Here is a 12,300-nt window from a genome sequence, read left to right on the forward strand (position 1 = left end):
CCTAGGGCTTAAACCCTACTTTCAACACTCCCCTTAAGTTGGGGCGTAGATATCAATGAGGCCCAACTTGCTAATACATGAGTCAACCGTCTGTCTAGGAAGCCCTTTTGTAAGAACATCTGTTATCTATTGACTGGAAGGAATATAGGGAATACAAATGTTGGCACTGTCAAGTCTCTCATTGATAAAGTGCCTATCAATTTCCACATGCTTCGTTTTGTCATGTTGCACTGGGTTGTTTGCGATACTTATTGTGGCTTTATTATCATAGTAGAGTTTCATCAGACCGTCATTATCTTGATCAAGATCACTTAGGACCTTTTTCAGCCAAATTTCCTCACATATCCCCAGATTCATGGCCCTGTATTCAACCTCAGCACATCTTCTAGCAACAACACCCTGTTTCTTTCTCCTCCATATAACAAGGTTACCCCACATGAAGGTACAATATTCAGATGTCGATTTTCTGTCTACCATAGAGCATGCTCAATCAGCATCTGTGTATGCCTCAATGCATCGTTTGTAGACTTCCTTAACATCAATCCTGTGCCTGGAGAGGTTTTTAAATACCTCAAGATGCACTCCACTACTCTCATATGTTCTTCGTAAGGAAACGCATAAACTGACTAACTACACTAACTACATATGAAATGTCTGGTCTGGTATGAGAGAGATAGATTAGTTTCCTAACAAGCCGTTGATATCTCTCCTTGTTAATCGGAACATTGTTACTCAAGTTACTGAGTTTAGCATTAACTTCCACAAGAGTATCCAATAGTTTACAGCTTGTCATACTTGTGTCCTTAAGTAAATCCCAAGTATATTTTCATTGAGAAACTGAAATCCCTTCTTTCGACCAAACCACTTCCATTATGAGAAAGTACCTCAATTTAAGATCCTTAATTTCAAATTCCTCAACAATTTTACTCTTCAATCTATCAGTTTATGAATCATCATCACTTGAAATGACAATGTCATCTACATACACAATCAAAACTGCAAATTTCCCTGATACTGATTTCGTAAAGAGGGTGTGTTTGAGTGCCCATGATTGTACCCTTGTGATTTCACAAAGGTAGTGAATTTGCTAAACTAGGCTCTCGGAGACTGTTTCAACCCATACCATACTCGATGATTAAACTGTTTCTCGAACCCTAGGGGAGGACTCATGTAAACTTCTTCTTCTAATTCTCTATTAAGAAAGGTATTCTTCACATCAAACTGGTGAAGAGGCCATTCTTTGTTAATCACAATTGAGAGAAGAACAGGAACAATGTTTAACTTTACTACTGGGGAGAAATTCTCGAAGTAATCTATTCTGAAGGTCTAAGTGAAGCCTCTGGCAACTAATCTGGCCTTGTACCTGTCAATCGTTCCATCAGGCTTATATTTAACAGTGAACACCCACTTGCACTCAACTATCTTGTGTTCCTTTTTGGAAAGGTAACCTGGTCCCAAGTGTTGCCTTTCTCAAGCGCTCTCATTTCCTCCATGACTGCAATGCTCCACTCAAAAATCTCCATCGTTGCATGTATACTGCTCGGTATTGTATCTGTGTCTAGGCTCGTAGTGAGGGCTATGAACATAGGAGACAAGTTTTTGTAAGACAAGTAACTCTACAATGGATACTTAGTGCAAAATCTTGTACCTTTTCTTAAGGAAATAGGAAGGTCAAAAGAGGCATCATGGTCTTTCTTTTCCTCTGACTCCCTACTGCATTCAGCCTTCTGCTCATGCGTCTTATCTTCTAAGGGATCTCTTTCACCTTCAACAATGTTCCTCTGACCACTACCATCACTTGTATCAACCATATTCTCAGTATAGTCATTAGTGTTGTCACCATTTTCTCTGTCTTTACTTACATCATCTTCAACATAAGCATCATTTTCAACACAAATGTTACTATTATCAGGGATAGGATTACTAGTACTTGGAACTGACACCCGTTCTAACTCATGGACTGGAGCCGGAGAAGTAACAGGCGGTGCTATTTCCTTCCTGAGATTCCTCCTATAGTACGTGATCCATGGGACTTCTTTGGTAGGCAGAATGGGTTCGTCGATACTTATGTCAGGAATATGTTTAGGTAAAACTGATAGATTGGAACCCAATTAGTCTTTTCACTAGTACTTTCCCCCTGAAGAGGACTAATGGGAAAGAAGGGATGATCTTTGAGAAAGGTAATGTCCATTTAGAAAAAATATTTCCTTGAGGAAGGGTGGTAATATTTGTACCCACGTTGATGAAGAGGATATCCCACAAAGACACATTTCTGAGGACGAGGGGTAAACTTGGTTCGACTAGGACCATGGTGAAGGAGTAATATAACATGCAACGGAAAAATTAAAAATTAATTTTGCACTCTAATTAAACTTAATTTGAGTTTCAAACATGTTACACAAGTAAAGTTCATAAGAGGGTTTATGCTATACAATACCTTTGAAGAACTCTCCACGAATTTAGCTGGATCTCCACGAATTTGAGCTTGAATCTTCAAGTAGACCACCATCAAGATCTTCTCTATTAAACTCAATAAGGAATGTGTGGTGGAAACACTCAAATTAAGTTAAATTTTGGATGAACTTTGGTGGGTTTTGAGGGTTTTCAAACTAGCAACCTTTCAGTTTAGAAAACTCAGAGATCTCTCTCAATTCTTGGCATGAAAGTTCAATATATAGACCAATTTCATGCACGGAGGATTCCTACATGTAGAACAACTCCTATTTGGGGTTTTACTTGAAGAGGTAAGTGGAATTGGGTGATAAATCACCCAAATTGAGTTTAGTGGATTTTTCCAAATTTTTGGAAAAATCCACTAACTCAATTAATCATTTTTTTTGTAAAATTGATTTTCTTTATTTAAATAAAATGATTTTATTTAAATAAATTAGTTTTATAAAATTAATTCAAAATAACTAATTTAAATAAATCTAAATTCAATTTTTAATTAAATTAAATTAACAAAACACCAATTCCACCAATATGATTCAATTTCACATTATTAATATTTAAATCATAATTTATATATTAATTGATTCTTCAATTTCATTTAATTTTCGATAAAATTAAACGTATTAATTATATCGTATACAATAAATCGAAACCCTAAAAATTGAATTTGAACGTTTCAAATTCATAACCTTAATTTAATCCAAAAATACTCAATTTATTAATCCAATTTATGAGCTAGAGGGACCTAATGGACCTACAGATCATGAGCTCCAACGATTTGTAATTAATTGGTTAAACTCTTTAAAATCGAATTAATCACTATTCATTAACTATCAAGGCCTATCACTATAGCTCGATAGTTGCACTCTCCTCACTATAGATATATTTCTGTCCATTTTAACCATAATCGGTAAGTCAATCCTTCATGGGTCGTTCGTATTTACAGTTGGGTCAAAAATATCATTTTACCCATGTAAATGCATCTTGCACCTTAAGCTCCCACTGACTCTCTATTGAATAACTAATTCACAATACCACTTATGAATCATGTCCCTCTCTATCAAGAGAGGGTGGGGCCTCGTTATTCAAGACCCAAAATCAACACTTAAGAGAACATCCTATCTGCTAACCCTAAGACGGGTAGAAGTGAATTCCATCTTCTAAAGCTATGTCCCCAACTATATATCCGGTCTTATCCCCAAAATGGGAGGCTTATTAAGCAGTGTTATTGGACTACTCTCACCTATAAAAATCAAAGGATAATCCCGAATAAACAGGAGTTCGTAGTTAGCTCAGGATTAAAATCGAGTTATCCTAGGTTATTTTAGTATGAAATAGTCAGTTTTAACAGTAAACAGTCGTATAAAGAAAAGTGACTATTTCGAGGTCCAGTCTTATGCAAACTCATTAAATAGGATGTCCCCACTCACATATCTCTACATGAATGATCTATGGATCACATCATTTGTATCAGCATACAAAATGAGCCGCATCCAATAGTGTTACCAGGATGAGATACCCAATTTCATTCATATACTTATAGACTAGTAGGCTATATACTATAACTTGATCCTATTTACGTCACTACATAAAGTTAAAGTATTCATACTATAGCTATGGATTTGTTTATTGAATTTACAAAATAGAATGCAATATCAACAACTTTATTGAATAAAATATTCAATAATATTTTATTGATAAATAGAATGTTTAACATGAATTACGAACTGCGAGTTTTAGGACATCTCCAACACATGGGTACGGATGAACACAACACACCCAAACACCCGAAGTGGAACATTAGGGATAAGCCGATTATCAAGATAGGACTCCTTGAAACAGTGTAAGAGGGTTTGGAACTTGAAAACCCATGAAGGCATTCGGTTGATCAAATGAGCTGCTATTAGAACATTATCTACCCATAAATAGGATGGAAGTGAGGTTGACAACATAAGGGACCGAGCAACTTCGATAAGGTGACATTTTTTCGTTCGACTACTTCATTTTTATTGAGGAGTATACGCACATGAACTCTGATGGACAATTTCTTTAGAAACTAGGAATTCCCTAAAATAATTATTCAAAAACTGTCGACCATTGTCACTTCGAAGGATAATGATCTTTGCGTTGAATTTGGTTTCTATAGAATTGTAGAACTATTTGAAAATCAATGTGATAGTAACAGGTGACGGACCCCAAACATCGTTATGGAAGAGGCTGAATGGTTTGGAAGGCTTATAAGGTTAAGGTTTTAGCGAGACACAAGGTTGTTTAGCTTGGATACACACATCACAATTCAAGTTAGAAAGATTAACATTATGAAACAGATGAGGAAACAAATATTTCATATAATGAAAACTAGGATGTCCAAGACGATAGTTCCATAACATATAACCAGTTTCAAAGGTAGAAAGACATGATGAAAGTAAACTAGTCCAATCACATATCCTAAAAGAAGCATCCTCAGAAAGGAAATAGAGCCCCATCATGTCGAGCAGTGCCAATCGTCGTCCACGAGTTCAGATTCTGAAAAACAACAACATCAAGTGAGAAAGTAACTCGACATCTCAAATCTCTTGTAATCTTGCTAACAAATGATAGATTATAAGAAAATTTAGGAACATGCAACATATCTTGAAGAACCAAACCCTCAAAAGGTGACAGATAACTTTTCCCAGCCACAGGAGCAAAGGACCCATCATCAATTCTGATTTTTTCATTCCCAGCACTTGGATTTTACGAAAGAAACTGGTCAGAGAAGCCAGTTAAGTGGTTTGTAGCCCCTGAATCTAAAATCCACGACTTGCTACCAGTTATACTAAGACCAAAAGATTAAAGAGTACCTGATTGGGCGATTGCACTCACACCTACTATACTAGAGTTACTCTAATTGATTTCCTAAATCTAAGGTTGAGGACCTCTGGTTGCTGATTCACTTGCCAGTGCTTATCCAGATCCAGACTGGCTCTATTTACCATTAGGTGGATGACCATGCAGCTTCCAGCATTGGTCTTTGGTATGCTAGAGTTTTTTGCAGTGTTCACATACTGGAGTTGGCTTGTTGTTCTATTTATCACGAACAGGACCTGACGTTTTAAATGTAGTAGAGTCAGTTGGCAAAATCAGTGTATTATTTATAGCACTAAACATGCCTTCCTCGAGGCAAATTTTAGAGCAAACTTCCATCAGGGATGGTATCGGACGAGTTCCCAGTATTCGACTCCGTATCGTGTCAAACTTAGAATTCAATCCCGCTAGAAAGTCATAAACTCGATCGGTCTCCTCAGACTGGTAATGTAAGACTCCCCCACATGGACAATTCTAGACTATCTCACGACATAGGTTCATTTCTTTCCAGACAAGAGACAGCTTGTTGAAGTACGTTGTAACGTCTATCGTCCCCTGCTTGCATTCATGGACTTGTTTACGTAAAGTATAGAGTCATTTTGAGTACCGCTTCTGGATAGCTTCCCAAATGTCTCATACAGTGGCAATACATAGTAGGGGTTTGCCAATTTGAGGCTCCATACTCCCTACTAAAATAGAACGAAGTAAAGAGTTCCTATCATTTAGAGTACCGCTTCTGGACAGCTTCCCAAATGTCTCATGCAGTGGCAGCATATAATAGGGGTTTGCCAATTTGAGGCTCCATACTCTCTACTAAAATAGAATGAAGTAAAGAGTCTTCTCACTCCCATATACGTTCTTAAGGGTCACCTAGTCTTGGTTTTGGTATCACGCCTGTTAGATATCTGAATTTATGTTGACCCTCGAGGGTCATTTTTATGGATTGAGACCAAGAAAAGTAATTATGATTATTTAATTTCACTTCTACAATAAAGCTAGTAGAATTTCCTTTTGCCCCAGAAAATAAAATTACTATAGATAAGGCAGGGAAATAGGTTACTGGACTTCCTGAGCAAACTAGTAGACTGGAGGGGAGTTCTGATCAAACATTAGAGGTACTTCAAGAACTTCTCTGATGGTAGCCATTTGTTGCTGAACTGACTCATTTTGCTATTTAATCTGGAGTTGAAGTTGAATGAATTGTTCTTGGATATAGTCAAGTTTCTGTTCTAGATATGATGAAGATGATTCACCCATCTACAATTTTCCACCCATGGAAATTCCTTGACTGAAACCGCTACCCACACTCGGCTAGAATGAAGGCATCATGACTGGAATAGGAAAAAACCACAGGTGCAGCTGGGCAAGAGCCAAGGCTCAGGTTAGATGGTTCACGACTGGCTGGGATCGCAGCACTGGAACCGACCGACTAGGGTTGATCAGACGTCTGCGCGCGATTGGAGCTGGTTCAGAAGGCTCCGACTAGGTGGACGTCGGACGGGTTGCGTATTTCTTCAATTGGTTTGCTTTCTTTGATCGGTTGGTGTCTGCTCGTGGATGGGTCGGCGTAAAGCTGTGATCCACCCACCCCTTAGCTTTCGATCGTTTGAGGCAGGTTGTGGCTCCCAATCACTTGCGCGTCATGGCTTCTGTAGCCACCGTCTGGTGGCTGATCCAAATGACCGGCTGGGTCTGTTGGTTTCTGATCCAGTCGGCTACCTGTCCTCCGGGTTGGGTTGCTCCAATCGGTTGATGAATATGAGGTAGGACCGTTCTATAGCGGTCTGTACGACAATGACAATATCCGTGGTTGTGGTGCCAGATGGCATTTGTGATTCTCCTGTTTGATTTTCCTCAATGGTGGCTAAGGTTTCATCTCCTTGCTCTGATACCATGATGAAAAAGTAGAGAGAGAAGGAAAAATAGGGCACACATAAGTATATGTGGAAAACCCTAATACAGGGAGAAAAAACCACGATATGGATTTTTCTTATAAGATCGATATACTGGATAAATAGAGGCTATACATTTAAATAGAAAATTGGGAAACCCTATAGTATAGTGAAATGATAAAAATACCCATGATAAAAATACCCATAAGGCTTAAACCCTACTTTCAATAAAATCTAATATTTGAATCTTATTCAAATACATTATTCTCTCATATTATATAGTTTAATTTTGAACCTCATTCAAATTTAACTTATATAATGTATCTATATTCATTATATTAATTGTATCATATACAGTTAACTTAAATTCACTTATAATTTGAACAATTCAAATTCTTCCAAAACTAAATATTTCTTGTTTTATCCTTAGTGATTTAATAGAGGAACCTAATGGACCTACAGATTATATGCTCTTATGATATAAGATTAATTAATTAAACTCTTTAATTAAATTAATCAACATTCATTAACTGTGAGTTGCTCCACCAAAGACCCACAATTGCACTCTTCGCACTGTAGATATATTTATGTGTCCATGGATATAATCAATCACCAATAAGTCAACCCTTCACGAATTACTCATATTTACAACTGAGTCAAATTACCGTTTTACCCCTGTGATGAACAACCCTCTCGGGCCAATGATCCTTTAATGAACAACTTGTTTATGGTCTTACCATAAACAAAACCCTCTCAAGCCAATGAGAGGGAAGGACCTCATTGTTCAAGAACCAGAGTCAACACTCAAGAGAGCAATTCATCTACTTACCCTAGAGACAAGAATGAGTAAATTTCATATTGTGAAGCTATGTTCCCAACTTCTTACTCAGACAAATCCCCAAAATGGTAGGCTTATTGAATCAACGAGCGGGCCAATTTCACCCATACAAATCAAAGGACTGTCCTCATATCCAAAAAATCATAACACACTTAGGATTGAGGTCAAGTTACCTATGGTCGTCCCATGAAATGTTAATTTCTTCAAGCATTAGTGTTATAAAGAGAGATTAGTGATTTGAGATCCAATCTTATACAAACTATTTGTATAGGATAACTTCACATATCTCCACATGAACGATTTGGTTCAAATCGTTTGTAACACTTATAATTTTTGTAACATTTATAAAGTAGGTCGTATTGGTAGTGTCACCACATATACTACAGACCATTTAGGTTATTACTTGAACATGATCCACTTATATGTCTGCCACATACTTTTAAATTACATAAAAAAAACTTGGATCATTCCTTAATAAATAATTGCACATATAAAATAATTAACCATTATTCCAAGTAACTTATTAACTACAATGCTTTAGAGCATACATTCCATCATTTGTCCCCCAATCAAGATTATTAAAATAGTCAAAGTCCCTAGAGGCATCCACCATAGTAAACAATCTTTTATCAACTATTTACTTTCCTTTATCTTTTTCCATCATCAGAGACTTAGTAGTAGATGAATGAAACCTTTAAAGCATCATTGTCATTCTCAAAGTTCAATTTATGGTACTCATCCTCGAATTGGATAAGATGTAGGCTTACATACATATCAAAGTACTTTGCTTGAAGTATAGACAGTGATAGAGTAAATTAAAATGCAGCGGAAAAAAAACAGAATTAATAAGCACTCTAATTACATTTAATATAAGTTTAAAACATGCATCGAAACATAATTTATGAAGAGGGTTTTTAGAACACAATAACTTTGATGAAAACACTTCAATAGCAGTTGAGCTCTACGAATTGATGCTTCAATCTTTCAATAAACCACCACAGGGACCTTTTCTACTATTCTCTAGCTTTGATTGTGTGGTGGAAACACTGAATTGAGCGGGATTTTAGTGAGATTGAAGGAGTTTGGATAGGTTTTTAACTTCTGCAGAGTTTCAGTTATGAATTGGGTTACATGAATCTATAATTGAAGTTCAAAATCTCAATTTATGCATGAAGATCATGTAAAGTACTTAGCATGCCTGATGCCACTTATGGCATGAGGTGTAAAATTGAGTGAAAAAATCTAAGATTGGATTTTCCCACTTTCAGTTTTCTTTTAAAAAAATTATTTCTTAATTTGATTGATCTAATTTTAATTAAAAATTGATTTAAAAAATTCAATTTTATTTTTATTATATTGAATTTCAATAAATTCAAATTTTAATTAATCAAATTACTAATTTTGAACAATTTAAAAAATTAGGTAATTAATTAAACTAATTTTAATTAATTAAATTAAAATATTATATTACACCTCATCAAATATTTAAATCATTATTTAAATATTTTAAACTCTTCAATTTTGTTCAATTTTGACAAAAATTAAATATTTCAATTGTATCAAATACAATTAATAGAAACGATGTTGAACTTAAACATTTCAAATTCAAAACCCTAATTTCAAATCTCATTAGGTCAACTTTACTCAATTCACTAATCTATGATAATTTACGAGCTAGTAGAGGGACCTTATGGACCTACAGATCATGAGCTCTAACGATTTGCAATTAATTGGTTAAACTCTTTAAACCGAATTAATATCATTCGTTAACTACCAAGACACACCACTATAACTCGATGGTTGCACTTAGGGGTGTACATGGTCCGGGTTGGGCTAGGTTGGAAGAATTTTGTGGACCAACCGAAATAATCGGGTTGGCTAATAACGAACCCTATCGGTTCATTTTTTAAGGGTTAACCCAACCCAACCCATAATTTTCGGGTTTAGTTTGAGTCACTGGTTCTGTTTTTTTTTTTTTTAATATTGAATTTTGACTTTTTTTTTTTTATTACTTAATTTTCTATTGAAAAAATTGATTTTTGTGGGTCAATAAACCTTAATATTTACAAAAATAAACTAATTCTAAATATATTACATCAATTAATAAAAATTTAATAAAAAAAAACATGTAATCTATGCGAAATTTTAGCATTTACATTAAAATACAGCCACCATAAATTTAATATAAACTTCAAAAGAAACTTCCTCAAATAATTCAATTATGTTCAAGTTCAAAGTCTCTACTCAAAATATTCAAAATCTACCTTCAAAATAGAAACAAAAAGTCCAAGTTTAGTAATAACTATTAGCCTATTACATAAAATCCCAAGTTCAATAATAACATTCAAAAGCACCATGAGTAATGACTTAAGTGAGTTTTCTTCTTCATCTTTGGTCTTTTCACTTCTCAATGCCTGAAAAAATTACAAATACATTAAACCATGAGGATCATTTATAGGTAGTAATAATATTTGATCTTATGGTAGTAAAAATTACCATTAAAATCATCATTATGCTCCAAATCCAATTCCTTATTTCAAAACAACAAGAGGATGATGAATTTTCTACAAAACAAATCATGCAAAATTAAATATATTAATTATTTGAACATAATACATGTTAGATATGTACAATAAATAGGTTAGATATGTACAATAAAAAATTTATTTAATTACCTAACTCAATATTTTCACAGGTCTTTAACTCTTCAAGTTGTGGATGGAGATCTAGTAACACTAAGCCGCCACAAATCCAATTTTGTGTACATATCAAGGCCTCCATTGTTTTTGGAGTCAAAGAACTTCGAAAGGAATCAAGAATTCTCCCTTTTGTACTAAACGCAGATTCAGAAGCAACTGTAGATATCGAAACTGCCAAAAACAATTTTTTATAAAATGGGATATTTGTAGCCATTCATTTTCCACCAGTACATCTCAAAATCATCTTTATCTTCTATAACCTTGTCAGACAAATAAGAAGTCAAATTATTCTCCACTTCCAATGAACTTTCTTCTTCTCTCGATCTCTTAAAAGTCATCCACAAATCATCTATTTCTTCGTCCACCCCATGATCATCTTCATTTATAGTGACAATCTTTGATTGTGAGAATCATTGGTACTATGACTATCTCGAGGAGAAATGTTATGTGATTTGTAAAAGTCATATAAACGATATAAATATAATTTCACACTCTTAATCATATCCTTAACCACATCACTGTCATAAACATTGGAAAGACAATAATTCAAGTACTTTAACTTGTATCGAGGATCAATCACCATAGACATAAACATCAATTTGTTCATTTTTTCAAGTGAACCCCAATACTTATCAAACTTTATCTTTATATTCATAGCCATCATACTTAGAACAGAATTGGTATTGTTGCTCAATTTGTTTAAAGCAAATTGAATTTTATTAATTTCCTTATAACCAACATTAGAAGTCACATATGAAGATCGTTGTGGCGGTTTCATAAAACCTTTTTAAAAACTTAATAAACACACCTACAGTCAACCAATCAAATGTACTTGGGGGCCCAATCTTTTATTTCCACGGTCATCTTCCTCAAAGTAATCAACAAATTCTGAGTCATCTTCCTCCTCCTTACACTAAATTTTTTCTTGTTTCACACAAGCTTTAAATTTTTCCATTATCTTAGGTGATGATTGAACATATCTCATAGCATTACGAACACTAACAATAGAATCATGCATATCTTTCAGTCCATCATTCACAATAAGATTAATAATGTGGACACAACACCTCACGTGTAATAGTTCTCCATCTAAAATAACTGATTTCCAACCTTTAAGTAATCTCTTAACATAAGAAATAGCCACATCATTAGAACTTGCATTATTAATGGTGATGGAAAGAAAAATTTTCAATCCCCCATTCCAACAAACAACTCTCAATCATCTTCCCAATAGTCTCCCCCTTATGATTAGCAACTTGACAAAAACTCAAAATCTTCTTATGCAAAACCCATTCAGAATCAATAAAATGTACAGTGATGACTATGTAGTTCACATTTTGTAGTGAAGTCCATGTGTCAATAGTCTTTGAGAGCTTTTAACTAGAAATGATTTCAACTTTTTTTTTCTCCTCAAGATAAAGTTGATATATATCTCTAACGATTGTGACTCTCGATGGAATATCAAACTTAGGACACGAACACTACAAGAGTGTCTAAAACCGTTTGTCTCAAAAAATTTGAATGAAAACTCATTCATAATTATCATCTTAGTGCATGCTAGTCTACACGCTTG

The sequence above is a fragment of the Benincasa hispida genome, chromosome 8, assembly GCF_027475165.1.
Source record: "Benincasa hispida cultivar pf3 chromosome 8, pf3_genome.v1.1, whole genome shotgun sequence".
Lineage (NCBI taxonomy): Eukaryota > Viridiplantae > Streptophyta > Magnoliopsida > Cucurbitales > Cucurbitaceae > Benincasa > Benincasa hispida.